The 14,971-nt window shown below is 45.9% G+C and overlaps 1 pseudogene; it reads left to right on the top strand.

The window, feature by feature from the left end:
• Window positions 1-11,743: 11,743 nt before the first annotated feature.
• Window positions 11,744-14,589, top strand: LOC116081063 (annotated as a pseudogene).
• The last annotated feature ends 382 nt before the right edge of the window (window positions 14,590-14,971 follow it).

Here is a 14,971-nt window from a genome sequence, read left to right as displayed (position 1 = left end):
CATGGCTTTATTTCCTTTACTTCACTTTATCTCAGAGACCTCAGTAGTTCCCAGGCATGGGGGAGGGGGTGGCCTGTGATGGCTGGCTTTCTCTAGAACCTCCTTTCAGAGCAGTGATGGTCTACTTGGCCTGTTGCAGTGATCCCGAGGATTGCCCACACTCTCAGGGCAGGAGGGACCCTGCTGGGGTCCTGTTTCCTGCCCTCTGCAAGGGCAGATTTCAAAGCTCTTAGTTCACTCCTTCTTCTTCTGCTCCCTCCCACACTCCTTTCCTCCCCAACATTCCTTGTTTCTTGTTTATATTGCAGAAAACATCTGTGAGAGTAAATGGCTGAGATGAAAGATCTTGGCAAAGGGCTATTTTTCTTTGCTTGGCTTCGAGGGAGCCAAATGAAGACTTGATCCTCACAGAGCTTTTCCCCCAACCCCTGGCCCCAGAGAGGAGAGAACTAGATCTGAATGAAGACAGACCAGAAGGTGGCCCAGCCAGGCTCCCCAGGCAGGAAGGTTGTTTTTCCAGTAGAACTGGCTGGCCTGGAGGAAAGTAGCTCCCCTGTGTGTCCCCAGATGGTTCTGTGGGGGGTTTCCTGCCTACTGTCCCCTACTGCTCCGGCACTGTTCTGGGTTTGGTGACCTGCTTTGCAGGAGAGATTCCCACACCTTTCCTCTCTCTTGCCTTTCTCCTGAGCAGTTGTGCATTGCAGGAAGTGGCTGCCTAGGCATCGCACACTCTCTCTTAAAGAGTTAGACAGTTTTATCCAAGCTAGTAACTGCTCTTCACCGCCCGGGAGATGGGGAGAGTGGTGTTTCTTTCCTAGCGACATGATAAGAAGGAAACAGTAAAAAACAAGGCAAGTTCCTTTGTCAGGTCAGTGCTGAGTGTGCGGTGATAGTGGTGGCAATGATTTGATGGGGTGCACTGAAGGAGGGGCAAAGCTCAACAGAATCTCTAGGTAGATCCCTGAACCCGGAGCTTCTCCTCGGTAGACAGAGCTGAGCTCTTCCCTTCCTCTTTGTAGAGAGACTTGTGCTATGGTGCTAAGTGCTGAAAATCTGTGCCCCGGAAATGAGATCAAAGCGAGGAAACCAAGCTTTCTCATCCTTGGTATTGTGGACACTTGACTTTTCTGGAACTCACCAACTCTTCCCTCTGGTCATATTCACAAAAGGAGGCCCATGTCATCCAGATGAAGCCCCATGCCATATACCATGATGATAGTCCTGGGAGCACTGGTGGGGCCTGACTTCCTGGGCCTAGTGTTTTAGTTTAGGCAGTTACCATTTACCTCTGAAAGGGAGGGCTGCAGAAGCTCCTGGAGAGCAGGGATGTGTCTGCTCTCTGTAGCCCAGGGAGCTATGAGCTGACTTGGCCAGACCCTCCCTCTTCTGTCAGTGTCTGGTACTTCTCAGAAAAACCAGAGCCAGGTCTTAGAAGTTCATGAGAGCCTGGGACCATGGGGGGAAGCAGTTGTCCTTTGGGAAGATATCAAGTTGATTTTCTCCAGGGTGGGGCCTAAGATAGATAAGCTTTGACTCAGGTAAAAGAGGAAGAAGAGATGATACATGAGCAGCAGTTCCCTGAGAGTCAGGGCAGGGGCTTCCTCCAGCTATGGCACTGTCTGGCACGGGGCTTGTCAGGGTCACCGACTGGATTCAGGAAGATTTGTTCACAGAAGACGAATCTGGTGGCCATAGAACAGAAGACCCACTCTGGACAGCATGTCTTGCAGCATCTGAGCTGTAATCATCAATCAAATTGTCCATGCACTGGAGAGAGATGGGAGAGAAGAGACCCTTGAGTATGGTCTGCTTGCAGTAAAGGCTGGGGAAATAGCATAGTTCATAGCATCCTGAACCCCCAGACTGACTCTGCAGGGACTGATGGTGGCAGTATTGGCAGGAAGGTCTTGGAGTCTAGGGGCTCAAGTACCAGATGCCCATAAGCCTGGCCCCCATGTGCTTCCTTAAAATTATTATTCACTGAGACCCAAGAGATCAAGCCATGCGTCCTAGTCACACACAAGTACAAGCTGCAGAGTCAGGATTTGAACTTGCGTCAGTTGTGGCTACAGAGCCTCAAGAACCCTTTTCCACTAAGCTTGTTGCTGGCTGCGTGTGGCTCTTTAAACCTAACTAAACAAAATGAAAGTTGTTTTAAACCACACTAACTTTATCTTACTGCTTGATAGCACCTGTAGCCTGTGGCTGTCCCACGGGGGCAGGCTGCATGGAACATTCCATCTTCACAGAAACCCCCATTCGCTCTCTGGGTGACTGAGGCCTGAGCTTGTTCTAACATGCTGGCTAAGCCCTTTTATTCAGCTGCAAATTCATCTAGCTGCCAAACACCTATAGTCTCACCCCTACTTTCTGCAGTCCACCCAGAGATGAGGGGGTGAATATTTACCACGTTTCCTGAATGAGAGGGATGAAAAAAGAAGGGCAAGTCATTCTTTGGGGCTAGAAGCCAGCACCACAGGCCAGTTGTTTTTCTTCCTAACTGTGTCTGTGCAGCATCAAAGCCTAGCTGGTCCTTTTAGGGCCTGGGGGTCTTGGAGGTCTAACTCTCTCCTACACAGGCAGACCCAAAGGTTACTCTGCTGGCCTGCCACCTCCTTTCAATCACCCAGCTTTCTGAATGGGAGACTGTGAGCGAGCTTTATGCAAGAGCACAGGAGAAAAGGGCTCTGTGTGGGAGCCAGGGGAAGCTCTGAACCCCACATAGAGGCCAGCTCTGTGTGGTACTGCCCAGGCAGGCTGGGCCAGGAGGGGTGGCCAACTTTAGCAGCACATCAACCTCCCTGTTTTGATCTTGGCTCCCATGGGATGGTCCTCAATCCTCAGGCACCTATGGAGAAAGGGGAGAAAAAAGGACCAGGAGAATCAGATAGAGGCTTTCTCGTCCCCCAAGGGATGGTACCCACAGGATCTGACTCACATCCTAAAGCAATCTTGGAGGATAGGTGTGTTACTTTTATCTGGCCACATTGCCAAGCCGAGATGAATGAGGAACACTAAGAAACAGGCCCAGGTTGCTCAGCCTGACAGCCAGTGTGGAAGAAGCTGCCTGCAGCAAGATGAGCAGGTCACAGGGGGTAGGTGAAGTGCTCAGATCTGCTTTTGTTGGGCCTCTTGATGCTAAAGATGTTTGCTCATTCCTTTGGATTCTCTCTTGATCTGGAGGGCGGTGTCTCTATTCTTGCTAATCTTTAGCATCTCTGGACTATGTGTGGCCTTTGGACAAATTCATTAGTTGGTTAATAAATGATTGGGGTTAGATGTGGGTTAGAGATGGTGGTGCCACTTGGCCCCTGCCTGTGGTGGGAAATGACTTTCCTCAGGAAAGAAAGAGAAAGAAAGAGAGAGAGAGAGAAAGAGAGAGGGGGGAAGGAAGGAAGGAAGGAAGGAAGGAAAAAAACAAGCAAACAGGCAGAACCTTGGGGAGTCTACTGTCTGTGTCTTTCATCCGGAGCAGAAAGGACCGAACCACTGACCGGCGGGATGAGACCCAGGTTCCTTTCTGCATCCTTGGATCTGGCTGTTGAAAACCCACTCCATGAGTGACTTCTGGTGTGGGCTGGAGTGCCCCTGGTGGGCTGAGGCTGGGAGAAGACTGCAAACAGAGAAAGAACTGCCCTGCCAGAGCGAGGGGACTTCGCCAGAATGGATGAGATCTACCCATCTCCCCCTCCCCCTTGCCTGCCCTCTTCTCCGACCTGCACAGGTTTGCAATTCAGCCGCCGCCCTCCCATGCTGTCCCTGCTATCAGATGATGAAAATGGAGATTGGTCTAGAAGAAAGAAAGAAGGCGCTTTCTTTCCCCTTCCTCGTCTATTTGAGCCCCCTTTCCTTCCCCCATCACCATGTGTTCCTCAAACCTGGGATCCGTCCAAGTTCTAAATGTGTTGGAAAGTGTATCCCCGAGCAGCTGTGAACCTGCTCGGGCTGTAGTGGCCCCGGGTGAATGAGAAACCGAGAGATAGGCTGCTAACAATGCTGCCTCTGTTCTTGTATGGAGAGCAAGATCACAATCAACATCACACACACACACACACACACACACACACACTCACACACACACAGAGACACACAGAAAGACACGTATAGACACACAGAGACACAGAGAGACACAGAGACACAGAGAGACACACATGGACACACAGGCACACAGAGATACACACAGAGACACAGGCACACATCTGAACACATTCGAGCACACAGGCATGCATATTTGCCTCCTGATGCCATCTACCCACATCTATCCACCCAAGTGTTGCCTAGTAAGCCCAAGGTAATGATGACTGGCCCACCTGGCCAGCCTCTATCAGTGTAGCATCTTCCCTAGCCTCCCCCCCTTTCACTATAACTTAGCTGGGAAGGCTGGGAGGGAGCTGGAGGAGGGGAGCAGGCTAAGGGCTTGCCTGCAGCCAAATGGAGTAGCTTTGTCTCCTGACTTCCCACTGAGCTTGCGGACCATGAAAGACAGTTGGATGCACAGCCAAGGGGGGCTTTACTGGAGCCTGAGAAGGTTGTGGAAAGCCTATTTGCAGGAAGCAGACATCCTGGAAAAAACCCTTGCAGGCAAGTTCTGAAGCAGGCCTGGTTGTGGAGTTGGCAGCCACTCAAGGCCGTGGTGGAGTCAGGGGGCCTTTCCATCAGGCCTGATTACAACCACTCACGAGCCTTGCCAACTGGAGGCCCTGCATGCCAAGTCCCCACGGGGGTCTGAACCACCCACCAAAACAGCCAGACCCACTCTAGCACACCCGCCTAGGCTGGAAGATGGAGCTCTTTTCTATCACAAATATGTAAATTGAGGCTCAGAGCTACCTGCATGCTGGAGGCTGGCAATTAGTAGCCTGGTTCTTTAACCAAGCCCCTCATAGGTGGGTTCTGCCAACCTGGTGTCCTCCATGAGCCTGATTGTAAAGCAAACAGGAAGCAAGATGAACGTAAATACTCCCCAGTAGAAACGCTCTCAGAGTCTGTTCTTCCTAGATAAGGTGGGTACAGCCAGGCTCTAGAACAAGATCTTTGTAAGAGGGCTAACCACCAAGATTCTAGCAATCCTGAGGCACTGAGGTCTTTTCCAGCTTTATTCTCTCTCCTCCCTCATACCACTGGGCCTGAGTTCTATAATGTCTGTCTCCAAGGAATCCCTCAAATACTGTCTCCCACTACCTCAATTCAAGTACAAATGGCCTCTTTCTGAATTATCTCCATATATTTCTCACCTTTGTGTCTGTGGACCAGGATCACATGATCTTTACATTCCTCAGCTTAAAAGTGTTTCTTACCCTCAGAGTCACAGCATCCTGGTAATACAAAGCTCACCCTAGTTCATCGTCTCTTATCATATAGCCCATGTCAAGCGGCTGATCCATTCAGTGACACCATAGTACCTTTGTTCATGCTGTGTCTTCCGCTTGGGATATTCTCCCTCTGACACTATCGCTATGTGGGAAACATATCCATCTTTCAGAACATGACTCAAGTGCCTCAGACTCCAGGGTCAACCCCCACCTCTGCTGTTTATCCCACTAGGGTAGAAGCTCTCAACCTCTGGTGACTGCCTTTGGGAGACACTCGACCGTATCTGTAGACACTTTTGGTCATCACCGCTTGTGTGTGTATTATTAGCACTAGTGACCAGAGGCCAGGGGTGATGTTGAACAATGCATGGGCAGTCTCTCCTAAAAGTATGTACCTCAGATGTTAATTATGCTGAGCCCTAGAACAGGACTTAATGTCCAGTGTTTGGCCTAAAAAGATGTCCAGTCACTATGTAACAAGTGAGTGACTAGACGGACTTAATAGTTACATATTCTCTTACTCTAGGACTGGTTCTCTTTGAGACGTTCAAATCAGGTCTTAAGTTCACTGTCGTGCACAAGCACATTGAAAATGATGGAATACAGCTGGGCAGTGCTGGCACACGCCTTTAATCCCAGCACTTGAGAGGCAGAGGCAGGCAGATTTCTGAGTTCGAGGCCAGCCTGGTCTACAGAGTGAGTTCCAGGACAGCCAGGGCTACACAGAGAAATCCTGTCTCGAAAAAAAAAAAAAGAAAAGAAAATGATGGAATACAATGTACATGTGTATCAAACACAAAAAGACCAATATCTCATCAGAATATAGCTCAGGTTGGGTGTGAACACGCATGACATCTTGGAAGTAGGGGCCTTTGATAAAGCTTCAGGGAAATTGTTCCCATACACTTACACATCAGGAACCAAACCCTTATTAGCTCACAGGGAGTAAGGCTCAAGTCCGAATCCTACATGGGATGCAACCAACTTGGAGGCTGTCCAGAGAGAATCATGAACATGATTAAACTCTGGACACCTCTTCTGATGAAGAAAGACAAAAGAAATTGATATTACTTAACCCAAAGGAAGTGGATTTCCAGGATGCTCCAACCACTGTCACCCTGGAAGGAGATTGTCAAGTGGAGACATAGCTATCAGCCACTCTTCACCACCAACGACCCAAGAGGCAGAAATAGGCAAGGAAGTCTATGGACTTCTGGACCAGGCAAGTATGTGTGGGGTTGAGCACACATCAGGGGAGCTGATTGGCAGGGGTCTTAGAGGGACCCCATGTCTCTCTCGACTCTTCCCTAGATTATATCCCTATCCTGCCGCTGGTACCATCAGAGAGCTGGGGACAGGGCTGTCGGGCTTTGGATCTTGATTCTAGAACTTTCCTTTGAACTGGAGAGGCAGGAAAGACTAATGACTGAGAGGCAGAGGGGAAGAATATCAGGGAGGATGGGGAAAGAGAAAGGCAAGCCAGAGCAGAGAGGCAGCTGGAACCACATCAGGAAAATGTCGAGGCTGGCTGGCGAGCCAGCATCTGGAAAACAGACTGGGGGCTATATTTAGACTCCCATGACTTGCAATAATTTGTGTGAGGGGGGAAAAAAAGGAAAATGTGAAGTTGGCGTTGCCGTGTGGGGAGGGAATGGGTTATAAAAAAGGAGCAGCTGGAGGGGGCAAGTTGTACATGAGGCCTTGGCCCCTGGCCTCTAGGAGAGGGTTGTTGGACAGCGTGGCCTGTCAGGAGTGAAGGATGGTGTTTACTGAGCCTAATCCAGCTCATGCCCCAGCCCCAGACATGCCCTGTGCTCCCCACCAAGAATGTGGGGTGCATTCCTAGGCATGCTAGGCAGTTTGTCTCCCACAGCACCCAGATGCTTCCGGGATGGTGCGGGGTGCACTCCCCAGGGAGAGGATCAGTCAGGGCTCTGGGTGGGGGTCTCACTTGAACAGCGCTCTGTAAATTCTAAGAATGTGTATACATCGCAGAGGCCTTGCTCCAGCTGGATTATAAATAGAGGATTAGTTCAAAGGCAGGCAGCCTTTTAAAGAGACGGTGCCAAGCCAAGACTGCAAACCAAATACAGTAAAACCGTCTTAAGCCCCTGTTGGTTGATTCCAAATAGCATATAAGTCAAAGTCACAGCATTTTCCTGGCTCACTAGGTGCCGAGCTGTCCTTTAGTATCCTTGGGGGTCTGCCTGAAGCGACGGTGAAGCCTCCGCCATCTAGGCCAGCACACATCCCTTTAGGCGCCAGGACATCCCAGTTAGCTTGAAGTTTGTTCTTATAAGTAACACGTTTATGAAATGCAATCATTTTGGATCAAACTTTTCTTTAAAACTGTCATATAGGTAATAGATTTTAGTGTAGAGTATGCTGGGATTTTTCTTTTTGGACAGGCTCTTGCTATGTTGCCCAGGCTGATCGAGGACCCATCCGCTTTTGCCATCGATCTTCCTGCCTCAACTTCCTAAGTAGATAGGACTACAGATATGTGCCATCATATCCAGCTAGGATGTTTTTATTTTAATTTAATATTTTAAAACTCTGCTTGCCGTCATTTTTTATAAGTATTAGTTGGTATACTATCATTCCAGTCACACCAAGCCTTCAGATATGTGTATTTATATTCTTTTGAGGGTTCATAGGTCTTTTTATATTAAAAAATATTTATCTAATTTAAAATTATGTATATATGTGTGGGTCTAGATGAGGGTATGTTCATGAGAATGTGAGTAACAGTGGAAGCGAAAATTCAGAGTCCCTTGAAGCTGGAGTTACAGGCAGTTGTGACCTACCCAATGTGGGTGTGGGGAATTGAACCTAGGTCCTCCAGAAGAGCAGTGCATGGTTTGTCTTTATTCTTTTTAAAAGCAATTGTCTTATCTCTTCTTTTGTAAGCCAGCAGGAAAATGTCATATGGCCTACAGCAACCTCACAACCCATCTTTTTCTTAATCTAACTTACTTCCTTTAGTCTGTTCTGGATTGAGGAACCATCTATGCAAACTTATGAAACTTCTATGTGACCAAAAGGGTACCAATACAACATGAGTAAGGAAGCCAAGCTTGCCTACGCCACAGGGCTCAACTCGACAGTCTTAAAGGGCCACAGGCCATTCAGCCTTCCAGCGGCTCAGTTGCTTTGGTTGTATGATTCCCTAAACAGTCCAGTGTGGGCTTAGGTGGATTCATCTGGCTGCTTAGACACCTCTTGGCTCATCTCCAAGCTCTGGTCTTATTTTAGATAGTGAGGTATGTGGGGAGCTGTGTTCTGGATAGAGGAAACCTTCTTCCGACTTTACGTCTATATTCATCACAACTTTGAATGTGAGGTCATTGAGGCTTTTTTTTCCCCTCCTAAACTTAATCATGTCAGTGGTAAAGGTACTGAGTTGCAAATTGGCTCAGAAGAAAAGATAGAAACCGGATGTTCAAGGTAAAGGAACATAGACTAAGCCAATGCAGAGAGGCTGGGAGGTGTTTAGAGAGAGAGAGAGAGAGAGAGAGAGAGAGAGAGAGAGAGAGAGAGAGAGAGAGAGAGAGAGAGTGTGTGTGTTCTCTGGTAAGTAATGATCAGAAACAGTGCTTTATATAGTCTTCAACCAGCCAACCTCCCATCAGCCAAGACCAGACATTTTAGATAGAGAAATCCGACTAGGCAAAGGGAGTAGCTATACTCAATACCTAATTTCTAAGCCTTCCTAATGCTGCAGCCCTTTAATCCAATTCCTCATGTTGTGCTGACTCCCAGTCATAAGCTATTTTCGTTGATACTTCATAACTGTAATTTTGCTATTAGGAATCGTAATGTAAATACCTGATCTACAGGATATCTAGTGTACAACCCCCCAAGGGGGCTCGACCCACAAGTTGAGAACCACTGCTCTCTATGCTCAGAAGCTAAGAAACAAAGAGGTGACTCTCAGAAGCCCTGCTGCACAGCCCCAGCCTGAGGCAGCTTCATTAGCATGCCTCAAAGAGGCAGGAATCTCACAGGATTTCAGAGGTTGTCCTGAGAGGGGTTCTTCCAACCGGTTTCTGTATAAAAGTTCAGCGGCAGACTTATTTTGTTCTCATATGGTGTCCTGTTAAGACACTGGCCTCTTCGCTGAAGGTGTCCATCATCGGCCGGTCTGCTCACATACTGACCCAACCTGTTCTAAGAAACTACACAGTCGTGACCTCGGGTGCATGCCTCTCCTCCCTTCTTCACATATGATTGGGTCAGGACACCTGAGGGTGACCCATTCGTTGACTAGCCAGCAATTATCAGTGATTGATGTGGCTTGACACTGACAACTAAGCGAGGGTCAATGAATCTGCTCAGGGGAATCTAGAGTTAAATGGCAAGCATGGGCCAGCAGGCCACAGATACAGCAACTGGGAAGATATGCAAAGGATGGAGTGGGGCCCATCTCAAGGCTGACCTTACAGTGAAGTGGCAGCTGGCAGGGAGGCATGGAGAGCAGAAGTTCAGTAAGGGACACTTGTGGGAGCCAGAGCTGAGCCCCCTGCAGCTTGTCTTTTCCTGAGAGTCCTACTTATACTCGTGTTCCTGGCCCTGAAAGACTCAAAAGCTGGCTTGAGTGGACCTCTGTCCTACTGCAGCCAAACTACCACGCTCTCTACAAAGCAGTTGCTGTAACCCTCAAAGCTAGATCCATTAAAACACGAACATTTCTAGCCTGAAGAAGTTCTATTTTTAACATTTTCCTCCAAGGACCTCTCTTACCTAGGTTTTTTGTTGTTATGCTGCTATTCTCTGATCTAAAAGTTCAGCACCTTCGTGTTTCACTGTGATGCCCGGTGTCAGGCTTGCCCTGGAAACTACCAGGGCTGATTTTGGTGCCCAGTTTCCTGGTCATCAGTCCTAGGACCGTGTTCTGCTTAGCCTTCTAATGACAGGGCTGCCTGGTGACTGATACACAGATCTGCTTCTTCCCTAATCTGATAGTCCCCACAGGGGCATCTCTGTCAGCAAATGTCAATGCAGGAAGGGGCTTGGCTGTCAGCTAGGCCAACCCTATCATTTTAACAATGAGGGACCTGATTCCCAGAGAGATGACAGTGCCGAATACCGTCTGGCACCTTGCGTTGTTTCCTCTCTCTGAATGCTGTTTGTGGCCCCCCCCACCCCTTTTTTTCCCAGCTTAACCTCACTGATTTAAAGGTCTCTTCTGACCTCAGAGTGCATTTTAAATTGTGTGTATTCAAATTCGGACACTTATTGTTGATTTTCTAGGGCTGATAGAAATGATCATGCAAGCTCAGAAAGCTGAGGCAGGAGGATTGCCTGAGTCAAGGATATTTGGGATCCATCAGCCTGGGAAGCATATGCAGACTTGATCTCTTAAAACCAAACAGAAAGAAGTAATGTGCAATTATTTCTCAGAATCTAGAGCATGCCTAAGGTAGAATGAAGGTACAAGTGAAATATTTTGTTAAATATACAAGTGAATGTCAATGTAGCCACATATAGCTGCTATAACCATGTACAGAGAGACTAAATGATATAATAAAGAAAAATGAACTTTGTTTTGTTTTTTGTTTCTTTGATTTTTTTTAAAGACAGGGTCTTATTACATAGCTGTGGCTGCCCTGCATCTCACTATGTAGACAAGACTGGCCTTAAATTCACAAAGATTCACTTGGCTCTGCCTCCCCAGTGCTGGGATTAAAGGCATGCATCACCATGGCCAACTTGGATTTTTTGTTTTGTCTTTTTCTTTTTATAATGTGTAAGATTAAAGAGGTACCATGTGTCATTGAAAAGGGAAGGCTTTATTTTATTTGAACAAAGCTGAGACACATTAGGGATTTGAAGGGAAAGGTGAATTTAGAATATTACTGTTTATTATTTCCAGAGAAACCTCTTACAGTTTACTGAGTTGAATGCAAAACACATTTTAAAAAAGGGGTGGGGTGGGGTGGGGGAAATGGCTCAGCAGTTAAGAGCACTAGCTGCTCTTTTAAAGAATCCTGGTTCAATTCCTAACACCCACATGGCAGCTCACAACTGTCTATAACTCCAGTGCCAGGGGATCTGACACCCTTACACAGACAAACATGCAGGCAAAACACCAATGCATGTAAAATAAAAATCATTCAAAAAAACAAAAAACAAAAAACAAAAAACCCTACACAGATTCTGAAAGAAAATATAAATGAATGGCATGTTAATCTCTAAAAAAGGCTTTCAAGATAAAAACAACAGAAACAATATGAAAGACACAGGGATTGAGTACATAAAATATCTAGATGGATTTACTTTGAAAAGTGATGTGAACCAAATTAAAAAGGCAATATAAAATAATCTTGGAGAAATAAAGACACAACAACAACAACAACAACAGCATCAACAACAGTTCTTACAGAGAGCTAGGAAGATGGCCTAGCTGGAGAAGTGCTTGCTGCACAGCCATGAGGGTATGGGTTCAAATCCCCAACACTCCTGGAAAAAGCCAGTGCTGGGAACAGCTCATAGGAGTTCCCTGGACAGCTGGTCTACCCAGTGGTGAATTCAGCTTCAGTGAGAGGCCCTATTGCAAAAAGAAGGTGGAGATCATTAGGAGAGGAAACCTGATGTTGATTTCAGACCTTTGCACACACAACCACACACATGTACATGCATGCCTACACTCACATGTACACATACCCACATGGACACATATATACATGCAAATATGCACAAGTTCAGATGATTTGATAACAACAACAACAAGAACCAAACACCAAAAAGACAATGAACAAGGGATAGAAACATGATATTTATAAATGGAAATGCAAATAACTATTAGTGATAATCCAAGTTTTATGAATGGCCATTTCCTACCTATCATGAAAAAAAACCAAAGTTTTTAACCAAAGTTAGTCATAGGTGTGTACATTTACTTAAGTTGTGGGGTGTGTGTGTGTACATGTACCACAGTGCATGTGTGGAGGTCAGAGTTGTAGTTAATGGTTCTCTCCTTCCACCAAGTGGTTTCTAGAGATTGAATTCAGATCATCAGACTTGGCAGCACTCACAGAGCCATCTTTCTGTCCCCTTTGTTTATTTTTAAAAGAAAGAATTGAAAGTTGCCACGCTTATGGGGGGTTGTGTGCTTCCATTTGCTGTTAGAGAAGACTGGCCCCACTTTTCTGAACACATTGCTTTTGGCCATATGTGCTGAGAACACTGAAGATGGTCATCAGTTTTGACTTACTTCTGGGAACTGTACCTGTGATGTGATTTAGCAAATAAAAGATAAGGTTCCCAGTTAAATTTGAATTACATACACACAATGAATACTGGTGTTATTTTTTTTTAAAGGCTAAACTAACTCTAGGCAATGTTTGGGGGGAATAGTTATGATAAGAAATGTTTCATTGTTCATCTGAAATTCAAATTTAGCTAGACATTTTGTATTTTATCTGGCAGCACTTGCCTTAAAATTTTAATTCTGGGTGTTTCTAGAGATGGCTCAATGGTTAAGAGTGCTTGTTGCTCTTGTTGAGGGCCAGAGTTCAGTTCTCAGCACCCATGCTTGGCAGGCTACAACTGTCTGTAACTCCAGTTCCAGGGGACCCATCATCCTTTTTCTGGTTTCTTTGAACACCTGCTTGTACACACACACACACACACACACACACACACACACACACACACACACTCATGCACACTAAAAACCAAGCATGCCAGGAATGGTCGCTCATGGTTTTAATTCTAGCACCTGGGAGGCAGAGGTAGGCAGAATCTGTGAGTTTGAGGCTTACAGAGTGAGTTCTAGGACAGCCAGGACTACACACAGAGAAACCCTGTCTCGAAAAACAAACAAACAAACAAAAACCCAAACTTAAAAATTATAAAGGAATTTAATGCTGGAAGATATTTTATGAATATACTTGATGCACAGAAGATATTTAATAAATATTTGCTGAATAGTTTAGTTATAATATAGACTATAGAAATAATCTAGAACATAGCAAAGATTTATGTGCAAATCTTTTTTTTTTTTTTTTCTTTGGTTTTTTGAGACAGGGTTTCTCTCTATAGCCCTGGCTGTCCTGGAACTCACTTTGTAGACCAGGCTGGCCTCGAACTCGGAGATCCACCTGCCTCTGCCTCCCAAGTGCTGGGATTAAAGGCGTGCGCCACCACCGCCTGGCTAAATGTGTGCAAATCTTTTGTGGCAGTTTCATTTTCTGTTTTTGACATAAAGTCTTGCAAAGTAACTCAGGCCAGCTCTGAACCCATCTTCTTCCTACCTCAGCCTCTAAGGTGATGAAATTACAGGTTTGATATTAAAAGATAAAAAGAATGCAAGCCATTGAGAGACCCATACAATGTTCTCAGACCACAAAATGGCTGCAGAAACCAATAGCAGAAAAAAAATAGCTGGGAAACCCTCACACACTTGAGGATTAAATAGCAGGCTGTAAAGAAGACCAAAGTCAAAAGAAAAATCCCAAGAGAAATTTAAAGGTACTCAAACCTGAATGAAAATGGAGCTCTCTCTCTGGTGGAGTCTTCTGATGGCTGGTGGAGCAGGTCACAGGAATCTCTTCTTCCCTTCAGTCATGGCCCTGTGGTCTGGTTGCCAGCAACCTGAATCTCAAACCTAGGAAGTGTCTCAACGTTCAGGGAGAGGTGGCCCCCAATGCTAAGAGCTTATGCTGAACCTTGGAGCAACAGCAACAACTATGCCTGCACTTCAAACCCCGCTTCAATGCTCATGGGGACACCAACACCATTGTGTGTAATAGCAAGGATGGTGGGGTCTGGGGAACTGAACACCCGGAACCTGCCTTCCCCTTCCAGCCTGAGAGCACTGTGGAGGTGTGCATCACCTTTGACCAGGCTGACCTGACCATCAAGCTGCCTGATGGGCATGCGTTCAAGTTCCCCAACTGCCTCATTATGGAGATCATCAACTACATGGCAGCAGATGGTGACTTCACGATTCAGTGTGTGGCCTTTGAATGAAGCCAACCAGCCCATAGCCCTCAATAAAGGCGGCTGCCTCTGCTCCCTGTAAACAAACAAACAAACAAACAAAACAAAAGTAGAAATCCAACTTATCGCAATTTGTGGGTTGAAACTGTTCAATTTTCTGAAAGATATAACCAGGCAAAACTCATACAGGAAGAAACATAGAAACGGGTAGACTCGTAGCTATTTGGCAGATTAAATCAATAATTAATAATAAAACAGAAGGCAAACCAGGTTCATAATGGTCCACTATAAGTTTTACCAAATATTTAAGGCAGAAATTACACCAATTCTCTACAGTAATTTTTAGGAGGTGGGGAGAAAGGGGCAGTTAATACTTCCTAAATAATTCTGTGATGCCAATGTCACCTAAACCCAGACTGTAATGCAGAAAAAGGAGACCAGTTATTTCCCATGAACATAGATTCTAAAATATTCAGTGTAATTTTATCAAACCAAACCCAACAATATATAAAACTAATTACATATTAAAACTCAGTGGGATTTCTCTCAGCAACTCGAAGCTGTTCAACTTGTGAAAATTAATCAAGATGGCATCCATTACTTCAACAAGCTAAGAAAAATAAAAAACATTTGATCATCTCAAGAGCTGACAAAGAACAATTGACAAAATTCAGTACTTGGGCGGGGAATGTATCTTAGTTGTTAGAGTGCTC

Source organism: Mastomys coucha, unplaced genomic scaffold, assembly GCF_008632895.1.
Source record: "Mastomys coucha isolate ucsf_1 unplaced genomic scaffold, UCSF_Mcou_1 pScaffold6, whole genome shotgun sequence".
NCBI lineage: Eukaryota > Metazoa > Chordata > Mammalia > Rodentia > Muridae > Mastomys > Mastomys coucha.
This window is presented reverse-complemented; position numbering and strand designations above follow the sequence as displayed.